General features: G+C 45.7%; 1 protein-coding gene across 1 annotated transcript in view; it reads right to left on the minus strand.

Moving 5' to 3' along the window:
• Positions 1 to 4404, minus strand: part of angptl6 (angiopoietin-like 6) — a 21731-nt gene extending 17327 nt beyond the window's left edge. The window contains exon 1 of the mRNA XM_041177085.1: positions 4052 to 4404. The gene's annotated coding sequence lies outside the window, so the exon portion shown is untranslated. The remainder of the gene's footprint in view (positions 1 to 4051) is intronic.
• Positions 4405 to 13799: the final 9395 nt, after the last annotated feature.

Raw genomic sequence — 13799 nt, forward strand, 5'->3', positions numbered from 1 at the left:
GCAACATGGGCTCTTATCTTATCAAGTAGAAGCCTCTCCACCATCTACAAGGCACAAGTCAGGAGTGTGATGGAATACTCCCTACTTGCCTGGATGAGTGCAGCTGCCACAACACTCGATGTTCAATGTCATCCAGGACAAAGCAGCTGGCTAGATCAACACCACCTTCAACATTCAATCCCTCCGCTACAGCCACGGAGATAGCAGTGTGTACCTTTAACAAAATGCACTGCAGAAACTCACCAAGTCTCCTACAACAGCACCTTTCAAACCCATGAACTCTACCATCTCGAAGGACAAGGGCAACAGATAGATGGGAACACCACCACCTGGAAGTCCCCTTCCAAGCCACATACCATCCTGACTTGGAAATATATCGCCGTTCCTTCACTGTCACTGGGTCAAAATCCTGGAACTCCCTCCCTAACAGTACTGTGGGTGTACCTACACCACATGGACTGCAGCGGCTCAAGGTGGTGGCTCACCACCTCCTCGAGGACAATTGGGGATGGGTAATAAATTCTAGCCTAGCAAGCAACACCCAGGCCATGAACAAATAGAAAGAAATCTACGGCAGGGAATTAAGCCTTCTACCTCAGCTGTCTAGATGCCAAGAGACCACATGCAAACTTTACATTCACTTTGCTATGAGGTTGTCAGGTTCTTGGGGTGTTGACACTGACAGACCCAGAGTGTTGGGATTTAGGACTTATCCACCAAAACACTGAGGAAAAGATGCAGCCTGGAGCTGTCGGCTGGCAATCCAGGCCCTGGTTAGGGCTGTTTCTCCCCCCTGTGGGGATCTGAGAGGCCTGACCTTCAGGCAGCTACTCTCCAGTGAACTGCCCCAGAACCATTCCCAGGATGGCCAAGCCTGAAAGGGGCCTCGGGTCCCAGAATCTCCATGGTGATGACTATGATGTTCTCTGAAATAGACGTAGATGATGCGAAGGTGCCACTTCTCTTATGATGGAGGGAAGGTCATTTTCACTCCCCTTTCAGCTGTTTAAACACCAAAATCCTCATTTTAATGAAGAAAGCATCCACACATTTAGTAAATTAATGTTCTACGGAAGGTATTAGGGAATGGAAAATGTGGACAAAACACAACTGCAAAGGCAGTGGGGGAAAAGGTTTTTTTTCCTGAAATATCACAGTTATATGTTTCTGTCTCATAATGACTTCTGAGAAACTGGGCAATGGGGGTGGAACATGACGGCCTCCTGGCTGTTAATTAAATTTTTTGTACAGGACAACATACTGGAGCTGGAGATGCCAACTCTGACTGGGTGTAGGCCAGGAGATTTAATCACATGACATTCCACCTTCAACAGCCTCACCATCAAGCTCCTGCCATTGGTCAACTGGCACATCCATCCTCATGATGTCCCACCTTCTCTCAGCCAATCAGGAAGCAAACAGGCTCTTTGACAGTAAAGAATCATCCAGTCAAATTTTACCCCATCTCCAGTATTTATATAAAAGCAAAAAAATGCGGATGCTGGAAATCCAAAACAAAAACAAAAATACCTGGAAAAACTCAGCAGCATCTGCCGAGAGGAACACAGTTAATGTTTCGAGTCCGTATGACTCTTCAACAGAACTAAGGAAAAATAGAAGAGAGGTGAAATATAAGCTGGTTTAAGTTGGGGGGGTGGGACAGGTAGAGCTGGATAGAGGGCCAGTGATAGGTGGAGATAACCAAAAGATGTCACAGACAAAAGGACAAAGAGGTGTTGAAGGTGGTGATATTATCTAAGGAATGTGCTTATAGGTGACATTAAGGGTAGAGAGCAGGACGAGCAAGGTACAGATAGCCCTAGTGGGGGTGGGGGGAAGGGGTCGAAATTGGCTAAAAGGTAGAGATAAAACAATGGATGGAAATACATTTAAAAATAATGGAAATAGGTGGGAAAAGAAAAATCTATATAATTTATTGGGAAAAAGGGGGGACCGGAAAGGGGGTGGGGATGGAGGAGAAAGCTCATGATCTAAAATTGCTGAACTCAATATTCAGTCCGGAAGACTGTAAAGTGCCTAGTCGGAAGATGAGGTGCTGTTCCTCCAGTTTGCGTTGAGCTTCACTGGAACAATGCAGCAGGCCAAGGACGGACATGTGGGCAAGAGAGCAGGGTGGAGTGTTGAAATGGCAAGCGACAGGGAGGACTGGGTAATGCTTGCGGACAGACTGAAGGTGTTCCGCAAAGCGGTCGCCCAGTCTGCGTTTGGTCTCCCCAATGTAGAGGAAACCGCATTGGGAGCAACGAATGCAGAAGACTAAATTGAGGGAAGTGCAAGTGAAATGCTGCTTCACTTGAAAGGAGTGTTTGGGCCCTTGGACGGTGAGGAGAGGGGAAGTAAAGGGGCAGGTGTTGCACCTTCTGTGGTTGCATGGGAAGGTGCCGTGGGAGGGGGGTTGAGGTGTAGGGGGTGATGGAGGAGTGGACCAGGGTGTCCTGGAGGGAACGATCCCTGAGGAATGTTGCCAGGAGGGTGAAGGGAAGATGTGTTTGGTGGTGGCATCATGCTGGAGTTGGCAGAAATGGCAGAGGATGATCCTTTGAATGCAGAGGCTGGTGGGGTGATAAGTGAGGTCAAGGGGGACCCCATCATGTTTCTGGGAGGGAGAGGAAGGTGTGAGGGCGGATGCTCGGGAGCTGAGCCAGACACGGTTGAGGGCCCTGTCAACCACCGTGGGTGGAAAACCTCTGTTAAAGAAGAAGGAGGACATGTCAGAGGAACTGTTTTTGAAAATGGCATCATCAGAACAGATGAGACGGAGGCAAAGAAACTAAGAGAATGGGATGGAGTCCTTACAGGAAGGGGGGTGTGAGGAGCTGTAGTCGAGGTAGCTGTGGGAGTCGGTAGGCTTGTAATGAATATTGGTGGACAGAAGTTGAGACAGAGAGGAAGGGAAGTGTCAGAGATGGACCAGTATTTATATAGCTGGTAAACAAAGCTGTTTTACTGCCCTCTGTTCCATTTCTAGAGACTCCAAGTTGGCAACCCTCATTATAACTTATAATTATCCCCCCTCCACCCCAGGCTGCCTCTTCCTGAGGGACAATCTTCCTCTGCTCCAATAGAAAGAAAACAGAGATGTTGCAAATCTGAGATGAAGCCAGAAATGAGCCAACAGGTCACGCTGTTTTGTAGGCAAATGTTTTGAATGTGACCCTTTCATCTGCAGATTAGTTCTGATAAGATCATCACTGAAATGTGAAACTTTGCCTCCCTCTCAGGCACTGACCTCCTCTGCGGTTCCAGCATTTCCAGTAACTTTAGTTTAAGCCCACAGCCCTATTCTGTACTAAATCCACTGTTTCATTACAATCTGGAGGGGAATAAAACACCTCATTTATAAATGCCTAATATTTCTACAGATCCTGTTCAGATCTAAACAACTCGCTCTCAGAAATGCGGTGACTGCTTTGCAGAAAAATTGTGCAGCCGTTCTGTACTGGTCATAATCTACCACAGTTTAGTATCTAAATAGGGTCTGTCGCATAGTGAAACGTCCCAAGATGTGTCTCAGAGTTTATCAGACAAAGTCTTGACACTGAGACACACAAGGAGATGCATAATAAATGAGGTACACTTTCAGGAGCATCTTAAAGGCAGAGAAGTTTAGAGAGGTATCCTGGAGGGTCATAGGCTACAGGAGATCGCTGAGATGGGGAGGGGAAGTACTTGAGTTTGAGGATGTGACCCACAAAGAGACGAGTGATTTACCTGTCACTGTTTTGCTGGTACTGTCTGAGATAGGAATGTTGCTCAGGACTTAGGGAGAATTCCTGCTGATTGTTAACATCCACCCAGACCACTAGGACATTGAGCCTTGACTAGTAACTCACCTGAATAGCAGAATCTTTTTAAATGTTTGATTTTTTTTTAGGAAATCCTGGTGCATTTTCCCCATCCCCTTATGCCCCAAAACAACAAACATGCCCCTAGAATCTTAAGCAAACACACTGCTTGTTGTTAAAATTTGATTTTAAAAGAAATTTAAATCATATATTCCACTGGTAAATTTTGCAGTAAATGTCCATACCTGTGAGTTGACTTTAACTGACCAATGGCCAATGTCTGACTGTCCTCAATATTCTCAACTTCAGATAACGAGGGGAGTATTCTGTGGGAAACATACTCCTGTACATTTCATTCCAATGGATTACAGCTCACCTGGATTCCCTCTGGCTGTGTTGAGTGTACGCGAGCAGCCTGCGTACAAAAACTCCTTTGGGTTAAGATTATCGGCCCCCCTTCTCGGCCAGTGGAGCAGCTGCTCAGGGCTTGGCCGTTCTGTGCCCAAGAACTGCTGTAACTCGTCAGTCGCAGTCTCTGGGCGTGTTTGTAGGGACAGTGAGAGGAGGCAGCTACAATGCGGCTCTGCTCTGTCTCCCACTAACTTATCCAAACCAGCAGCCAGGCTCCTTGTAGCTTTCCGCCCATTAGAGACTCGGCTTGTCAAGACTGATAACACAATGTTGTCATTTTACCCCGAGTGCAGGAGGCCCCTCCTGACTGCAATAAACTGCTGATTACTGTCGACTTGATCCAGGGAGCAAATCCTACCACCTCGTAACTTCTTGTTTTCTCTGAACCAGATTTACTATTTTCTTCCTCAAAATCAAACTTTTCTCTAAGTGGTTGGGGTGTGTATCCTGTATGAAACCAGCTTAAAATCAAAGGTGGTGCGTGTGTGTGTGTGTGTGTTCAATGGGCTTTTATTGGGGAACAGGAATCTGTTGATCTCTGTGCCAGTTTAATAGGAGTACAGCCTGCCTGAGTGTCTGCTGTGCATGTGCTTTGGGTTCAGTGCAAATGGGGGTCAATTTTTTACTGTTTTCCTGAAAACAGCCTGCTCCCATACCCAGATATCCTGTGGGCCAGCAGCATTCTGCTGTTCAGCCGTTCATCACCTGAAAGTGGACCGAGAGTGGGCTATTTGACTGAGTGGGGGAAGCATTGCAGCCACACTCAATACTGCCCGCATCAGGCTGCCTGGAAAAGGGCAGGGAGGGGGGGTGAGGGGAGAACAACCCAGTAAAGTAAATAAAATGTTTTATAACAACCCTGTTCTATCACTTCCAAAATAATGGTAAGCAGCAGTGACCCAAGTGGGAGATGGTGGGGTAAAATGGATTCAATGTCCAAAGGAACATTCCTTACCCTGATTTCACATACACCCCGTATCTAGTGAATCATTAGCTCCCATTCTGGAGTAGATCCCAGCTGAATGACCCTATTTTTTGTCCATTCCTCCAACACCACCCCCCCACCCCACCCCACCCCCAACTCCCTGACCAATGACAGGAAGAAACTAAAACAAACTTTTGAAGTCACTGATGTAAGTTTGGAAATTTACCAGTTCGTGGAAACTGCCACAAACAGATAATGTCAAAGTTTTTATGACATTGGCTGAGGGATAAATGTTGACTGGAACATCGGGAAGAACTTGTCTGTTCTTTAGTGCAAAAGGATCCTTTACACCCACCTGAAAGGCCAGACAGGGTAGTTTAGTTTAACTACTCAATTGATAGACAGCACCTCTGACAGTGCAGCACTCCGTCAGCGCTCCACAGGCAGTGTCAGCCTAGATTTTGTGCTCGAGTTTCTGGAGTGTGCCTTGAACCCATGAGCTGAGACTCAAGAGAATGCTACACACTGAGCCACAGCTGAGGACATTTGCAATCTTGCACCATCTGAGATCCAGTGACCATATAACAGTTTGAACCTGGGAGCTTCTTGGTTTGTGTGACTCAGTATTACACCAGGTGGTGCTCTACCCATTGTGGGTGTGTGACAACTGTTTAATATATCGAAGGGATGGTACTCACTTACACCAACAAAATATTCTCAGAATAAGGGACTACCATTGTGCAATAAGATTACCCAAGTAGCCACCGCAAGGAATTGGTGTTCCTCCATATCCTTGATGGCAGAATGCACCACGTGAGGTGGGGTTGCACAAGACGGACATTCCCTGGTCAGTAACTGTTAGCTGGACTGAACCAGTGTTAAAACTGGCTTCAGTTCCCCTGAGCCAAGACAGAAGAAAGATTAGTCCAAAGAAAATGTTCCCATTGCTGATCTCCTGTCCAGTGATGCCCCAGCTCAAATACAGATGGCAATGGGGTCAGGTTGGGCTGGCCTGCAATTCACTCCATATCTGTACGCGCTCCCTCTCCCATTCCTTGTGGTATGAGCCAGTGCCTTCAGGAGAGATGGAGTGAGGGTGGGTGGGGGAGGTTGGTGGGAGGGGGGGGCGGGGGGGGAGTTAGTTAGGGGTGGAGAAGCGAAAGAAATTCACAAATATGCGTGAGGGTTACTTTGCTTTCCAAACAAATCTGCAGTGAGCTGTTGGCGATCACCAAGATGGATGAGGGTAGATTTTAAAGTACACATTGAGGTCAGTGGCCTTCATATCTAAACAATGGCTTGTTAAATTGAGTGGTTTTGAACCCGTGACCTCGAGTTTATTTACTGTGCTAAGGGATTCACAGAAGCTGAGAGGTTCCAGAGCTGCTAGTGATCTTCGAAGAGGGTCTCGAGCTGTCCAGGAATCAGCAGGAACTTTTCTTTAATATTCATTGTAAGTGATGCAATAATATGTGCCTGGGAGTCTCTCCAAATGTATATTAAACTATTGAATTCCCTCCTTACACCTCTCTGCCTCTCTATCTCATTTCCCCCATTAAGACACTCCTTAAAATCCACTGCAATGCCCATTGGTCATCTGGCCTAATATATCCTTTTGTGGCTAAGTGTCAACTTAGCTTTATAATGTTCCTGTGAAGCCCTTTGGGATGTTTCATCATATTTAAAGGCTACATAAATAGCCTTATTAACACTGATGCCATTGTTAACTGTATAAGCTAGTTTATTCTGTTGTTAAATTGACATATGGAGAATTTGTTTGCGCTGCATTGTTGTAAAAGGCTGCTGCGGATACTATCTCTCCTGCATTGTAGCCACACCACACCCTTGCCTCGCCCCAACACTGATTTTCAAATCTTGGATCCAAACATAACCCACCCTCCATTGCCGCAGGAAGTTGGATGGGGTGACTTCATTTACAGGTTTCTGTCTAAGGAGCCGATAGGACCTGTCAAGATAGAGAGACTGATCTTTCTTCCATTCCTAGACATGGTCCAATCTTCAATCTGTCGATCGCTGTCCAGATTGGACATTGGAATATTTATCTCTTCACCAACATCACTAAGCAGTTTGTATGGTATTTGTGGGAGCTTGCTGTGAGCAAATTGGCTGCTGGCTTTCCTACATTACAGCAGTGACTACACTTCATAAATACTTCATTGGCTGTATGGTGCTTTGGGATGTCCTGATGTTGTGAAAGGCGCTATATAAATGTAAGTTATTTAATTCTTCCTTTGACAACAGGTATGGAGTGTGGACAATTTCTGGGTGTTACTGATGGTGAGGGAGATGCCTGTGATGATAATGGTTAATTACATTATTTCTAGTGAAGGTGTCTTCATTCTTCCCCCCCCCCCACTCTCTCACCTCATGTGTACTGCAAGCAATCAAACTCCATAATCAGCTGACTGGAGGATTGCTTGGTGTTTGAGAAGATGGATTAAGTTTGGAGTAGGGGGGCAGGGCAGAGCAGGGGGAGAGACACATTGGGAAGGCACAGGTAGGAAGTTGCATGGCACTGGCCAACAGCCAGGACGACTTTGGACATAACATTTCCAGATTGCTATCTTCCAAGATGGATATTTCCATTTGGGAATGTTTCTCATGCTAGAAAAACACTTAAAAATTACACCATAGCATCTACTCAATGTTGGGATAGAGTTGACCGAGGATTCCAGCAAGTTGATAGTGTCACTATCCGGTTTCACAGGCCAGTCTTGCTTTTACCCTGTACCTTTGAACTACTGTCAACTTCCATTTTAACAGAAATTTTTGGTCATTGTAATTACTTTTAATCTTTCAACACAAGGTGAGGTGGTGCACTTTGTTTCTCCCCCTGCAGGAAAAGGTGGTAAAATGTTCTTGGACCTGTAATCCATAGTCCCAGACGCAGTCCTGCCATGGCAGTGGGGGGAATTTAAATTCAATAAATCAGGAATAAAATGCTAATCTCATTAATAATCATGAAATTCTAGATTCTACATCTATAGTCACTCGTATACTTTAGGGAAGGAAACCTGCTGTCCTTACCCAGTCTAGCCTCCATGTGACTCCAGACCCACAGCAATGTGGTTGACTCTTAGCTGGCCCAGCAAGCCACTTGCATCAAACTACTACTGAACAAATAAATGTGGCTGTACTTACACCATGTGGACCGCAGCTGTTCAAGAAGGCAGCTCAATACCACCACCTTCAGGGCAGTTAAGGATGGATACTAAATTACAGAGATAAAAACAAAAAAACTGTGGATGCTGGAAATCCAAAACAAAACAGAATGACCTGGAAAAACTCAGCAGGTCTGGCAGCATCGGCGGAGAAGAAAAGAGTTGACGTTTCGAGTCCTCATGACCCGAGTCATGAGGACTCGAAACGTCAACTCTCTTCTTCGCCGATGCTGCCAGACCTGCTGAGTTTTTCCAGTCATTCTATTTGTGTTTTGGATAATAAATTGCTGTCCTTGCCAGGGTTGCTCACATCCCAGGAACACCTTTTTTTTAAAAAAACCCTGTAGTTTCAGCTTGAGGATCAGCTTGGACGGATGGTATAGATTTCGACCCTGAACTGTCAGCGAGTGTCTTAAATTCATAAATTCGAATGTCGACCCAAATCTCACTAGCTGCCGATCTGCGAGAATTCGTAAGGGTGGCTTTGGTAGGACGTCAAACTGGGGAAATCAGCCAATCAGAGCTGCTTTCCTCAGTAAAGTGAGATTGCCCAGGGGGTGTCCAGAGTGCTTTATTGATCCATGTGATCATCCTGTACTTGGCACTGGTCGTCTAAGATGAAGGAAAGAACAAAGATGCATTTCTCTCGCATCTTTCACAACCTCAGAATATTCCAAAATGCTTCGCAATTAAGTATTTTTGAATTATAGTCACTGTTGTAAACTAAGAATTGGGGCACCCAATTTGTGCACAGCAAGATCCCACAAACAAAGTGAGGCGAATGAGCCATTAAGGGGAAACTTTTGTGTTACAGGAGCTTAACCTCCTTCATCCTTGTGACATTTAACAAATATCAAAAAATTTGCATTTCAGAAGGAATCCCCCAGTTTGATATTTCTGAACCCTCACTGTTTGTCTCTTCCAAGGATCTACTTGTCTGACCTCCACATACATTGATGCTGCATAGCCACTGTCCGAGGGCATCTTGGAGAACAAGCGTCGCTGTGGTCAGATTAACAATGTTTTACGGATTATCTGTTGACATTCAGCAGTTCTGTGAATACGGTAATACCCTGTCTGACACCCTCATCATTAGGTGAACTGAGAGTGTGGCTGTCTTCACTTGGAATCTTTCTTTTTAGCCTCTGCCTGTCTGCCTCTCGCCCTCTGCCTGCTTCTTGGCAGGAGCAGAAGAACTGAGCAAAATCAAAAAGAGTAGGAGACAGGAGTGACAACTGAAGTATCTGGCCTGTACAGAGTGAGCGTCTGTATGAACAAAAGAAATAGGAGAAGATGTAGGTCATTTGGCCTCTTGAGCCTGCTCCACATTCAATAAGATCATGGCTGATTCGTTTATGTTTCAAATTCCACATTCCCATCTACCCCTGATAACCTTAGATGCTTGTTAGGCAAGGGAATCTATCTACCTCTGCCTTAAGTATTCAGTGACCCCACCTCCACCACCTTCTGAGGCAGAGGGTTCCAAAGTCGCACAACCCTCGGAGAGAAAAAAGTTCTTCTCTTCTCTGTCCTAAAAGGGCGACCCCTAATTTTAAAACAATGCCCCCTAGTTCTGGACTCACCCACATGAGGAAACATTCTTTCCACATTCACCTTGTCAAGACCATTCAGGATCTTGTATACTTCAATCAAATCACCCCTCACTCTTTTAAACTCTAGTGGAAACAAGCCCAGTCTGTCCAACCTTTCCTCCCAAGACAACTCACTCATTCAAGTATCAATCTAGTAAACCACCTCTGAATCCGCCTCCAATGCATTAACCTCACTCCTTTAATAAGGAGACTAAAACTGCACACACTGTGTTCGAGGTGCGGTCTCACCAATGCTCTGTATAACTGAAGCATAACATCCTTATTGTTGTGTTACATTCCTCTGTGAACTTGCTCAGCTCATCTGGAGTGTGGTTTTGCTCACCCAGTTTCCCCCCCTCCCCCAGGATCCCTCCCAATTCTTGATGGAGAAGCCTAGGCTCTGACTTGCCCAATCCTGTCCTATCGATGGACCCTGGCCATTCTCGCGCCAGCTCTCTTTGCCTTTCTCCCATGTCGCGCTGCCGCTCTCGCCCTCGCTGCTGCTCTCGCTGCCTCTCTCTCTGTGAGCTGAGCCCTGAACGGGAGTGATAGTGAGCAGAGCCCATTGTTGCCTTGACGGACTTTCAGCATTGACTATGGTTGTGACAGAAAAAACAATTCCCAAAAATATAGTTTATTCATAAAATTTGTAAAAGTACATTCCAAAACATTTCAACTTAAATTACATAAAATTCGACTTGTTCCCACACTGTGTGTTCCATTCTGAGGTGCCTCAATATAATTGTAATTCCCTTGATATTTACCATGTGTATTCCATGTTGGCCATCCAGACTGGAGGCAAAATATTTCAAATTGAAAAATTACCGCAAGTGCAATAGGATTCAACTCTCCTTCATGCAGCATATTCCTCCCGGAGATGCCTCAATACAATTTCAATACTTTATAGTCACGTTCAATGTTAGACATACAGCCCGAGGCGGGGGCGGCGGGGGTGGGGGGGGCGCGGATGTCCCACAACAAAATCCAGTAATTACTGAACAAATCGCTGGTCATGTCCAGTGCGTTTATTGGGATGGAGAGTGGGAGGGTGAGGATGGTAAAAGCTCTGCAATGGTTGCCTTTCTCTCTCTCATGTTGGCTGCCTCACATTTTCTCTTTAATTTTTTGACTTGGTCTATTTTGAATTATTTGTAGATCTTCCGACATTGCCTCTTGCGCAGAATTACCTGAACTCTGAGAGATACATTGAGGAACTGCCAGGGGTTCTTCGATCAGGACAACTACAGGTGAGTTCCGCACTCGGCTGTGCTTTTAGAGAATAAATTTACCTAAAAAAAAAAATGGCTTTTACTTTCCCTAAACCGAGGAGGAGTGAAACTTTGCAGATACGGAAATCCTGGCTGTATTCCAGAAACTTCTTGCACTCAAATTGAATTAAGGAGCAGATTGGGATTTGTTCTTTTTTTTTGCTTTGGAAGGTAGAGGATGGGGGAGGGTGAGGATATCTGGGGGAGTGGTGGTGGTGGGGGGGGGGTTGGTCACAGGGTGAATGCATTAGTCGAAGATGCGTTTGAGAGAGAACTTTATTCTGCATCTACCTCGGGAATGATGCTCCGACGTGTGCTTCAGATGGAAAGTGTTCCAATCCCCTTGCATTTGTCGTCTTTCGCTTAGTGACTCAATGGTTGAAAAAAATCCAAAAGAAGCTTTTGTATTAACTGTGAATATTTGTTAATGGAACTCTGAATGTTTTGACATCTTCTTACAGACTGTCTCTGCTGTTGAACCTGCGTCTTGTGTTCAGCATCACATCTCCAAGAGCGAATCTATCGGTGAGGTGCTTTTCTTCAACACTGAGCATAAAACTATTAACAAACTGCAGTTTCCAGGACTTGAAGTTGGATGTCAGGGGGTGATCTTACACTAGTAGTTCTGTCGAAGGGTCATGAGGACTCGAAACGTCAACTCTTTTCTTCTCCGCCGATGCTGCCAGACCTGCTGAGTTTTTCCAGGTAATTCTGTTTTTGTTTTGGTGATCTTACACTGCCGGAGAACCGTGACAGAAAGAGAGACTTGCACTTCTATAGCGTCTTCCACAACGTCACAATGTCCCAAAGCGCCTTACAGCCAATCAAGTACTTTTCTAGTGTAGTCACCGTTGTAGTGGAGGAAACATGGCAGTCAGTTTGTGCACAGCAAGATCCCCACAAACAGCAATGTGATAACAATCAGATGATTTGTTGTTGTGATGCTAATTCAGGCATAAATATTGGCCAGGGCACTGGGGTTAACCCCCTCTTTGAAAAATAGCGCTGTGGGATCTTTTGCATCTGTGGGATCTTTTGCATCTGCCTGAGAGAGCAGACGGGGGCGGGGAGGGGGCGCTCAGTTTAATGTCTCATCTGAAAGACAGTACCTCAGGGATTGCAGCACCCTCTCAGTACTGTGATGGGAATGTCAGCCTGGATTTTGTGCTCAAGTCTCTGGAGTGGGACTTGACACTGAACTTCTGATTCAGAAGGGAGAGCACAACCCACTGAACCACAGCTGATACCTAATTGAGGGTTAAGAATGTTGTTAGGAATGGTCCCACATGGTGGAATGGAGAGTATCCAGGCCCTCACTGAAGGAGGAGCTGCTGATGTCTGTGACAGACTAAGAGTGATATCAGCTGGAAAGCAGGGGAAATATTGGTAGCATTGGAAAGTTATTTTTTTGGAATTCAACACTTATAACCATTGAGCAGACTATAAAGGGCTCTGTCCTCTCCTGTCCCTTAAGTTCTCTTTCTCCCAGTGAAGCAGCTGAATTTTCTGATGGTGATGCTGCCATGTGTCTGTGTTTGATGCGGGGACATAAAAAATGTCGCAGTGTTGATTACAAGTGAGTGATGGTCTCCATTCCTAAGAAAATCATTGGGTATCCATTTGTAATCTTGCCCTTTCTGTTCTCACCAGTTGCAAGGGCTACTAAACAGGAGAGCGGGCTGTCAACATTCAATGGCACACAGCCGTGTTTCTGTGACACAGCACCTGCTCGGGTCTTTGCCATGCTACTCTCATCGAGAACTCCTCCTGAGAGCAAAATAGAAATCAACCCTGGGTTCTGTCCTAACACAGTGAGTGGCTCTAGGTGAGAGAGATGCCAACCCTAACCTTTAATTATTACATAATGTAGTGGGACCTTGAGGGAAATCTCCTATTTAGAAATTGTTTCATTTTATTTATTTGCAAACATTGGAAAGATACCAACAGTGTCTGTCCCAGTCCCTTTCTGCACTGCGAGGTAGGGGGAAGTGGGGGAAGAGTCCCTGTTTACCAGGGTGGCGGGGTGCTGCCCTGTCTGCTGTCGTGAGAGAACCTGCTCTGCTTCTTATCCCCCTCTTTGACATTGGGAATCCCACTTGAAAAGCAGATCCTAACAGAAGCAGAACCTTCGTATTAGAGCCACCAGCTGTCTGGACATTTTTAACAAAATGGCTATTTTATTTCCTGCCATAACTTTTGTGCATCTTGGGGAAAACGTTCATCTTTAAATGGGCTTGAGGGGTCACAGGTTCAGTTTTGAGAGGTCACTGGTTCGGTTTTGAGAGGTCACTGGTTTGGTTTTGAGAGGTCACAGGTTCGGTTTTGAGAGGTCACAGGTTTGGTTTTGAGGGGTCACTGGTTCAGTTTTGAGGGGTCACTGGTTCGGTTTTGAGGGGTCACTGGTTCAGTTTTGAGAGGTCACTGGTTCGGTTTTGAGGGGTCACTGGTTCGGTTTTGAGAGTCACTGGTTCGGTTTTGAGGGGTCACTGGTTCGGTTTTGAGAGTCACTGGTTCGGTTTTGAGGGGTCACTGGTTCGGTTTTGAGAGTCACTGGTTCGGTTTTGAGGGGTCACTGGTTCGGTTTTGAGGGGTCACTGGTTCGGTTTTGAGAGTCA

Source organism: Carcharodon carcharias, chromosome 30, assembly GCF_017639515.1.
Source record: "Carcharodon carcharias isolate sCarCar2 chromosome 30, sCarCar2.pri, whole genome shotgun sequence".
In the NCBI taxonomy this organism is placed as follows: Eukaryota; Metazoa; Chordata; class Chondrichthyes; order Lamniformes; family Lamnidae; genus Carcharodon; species Carcharodon carcharias.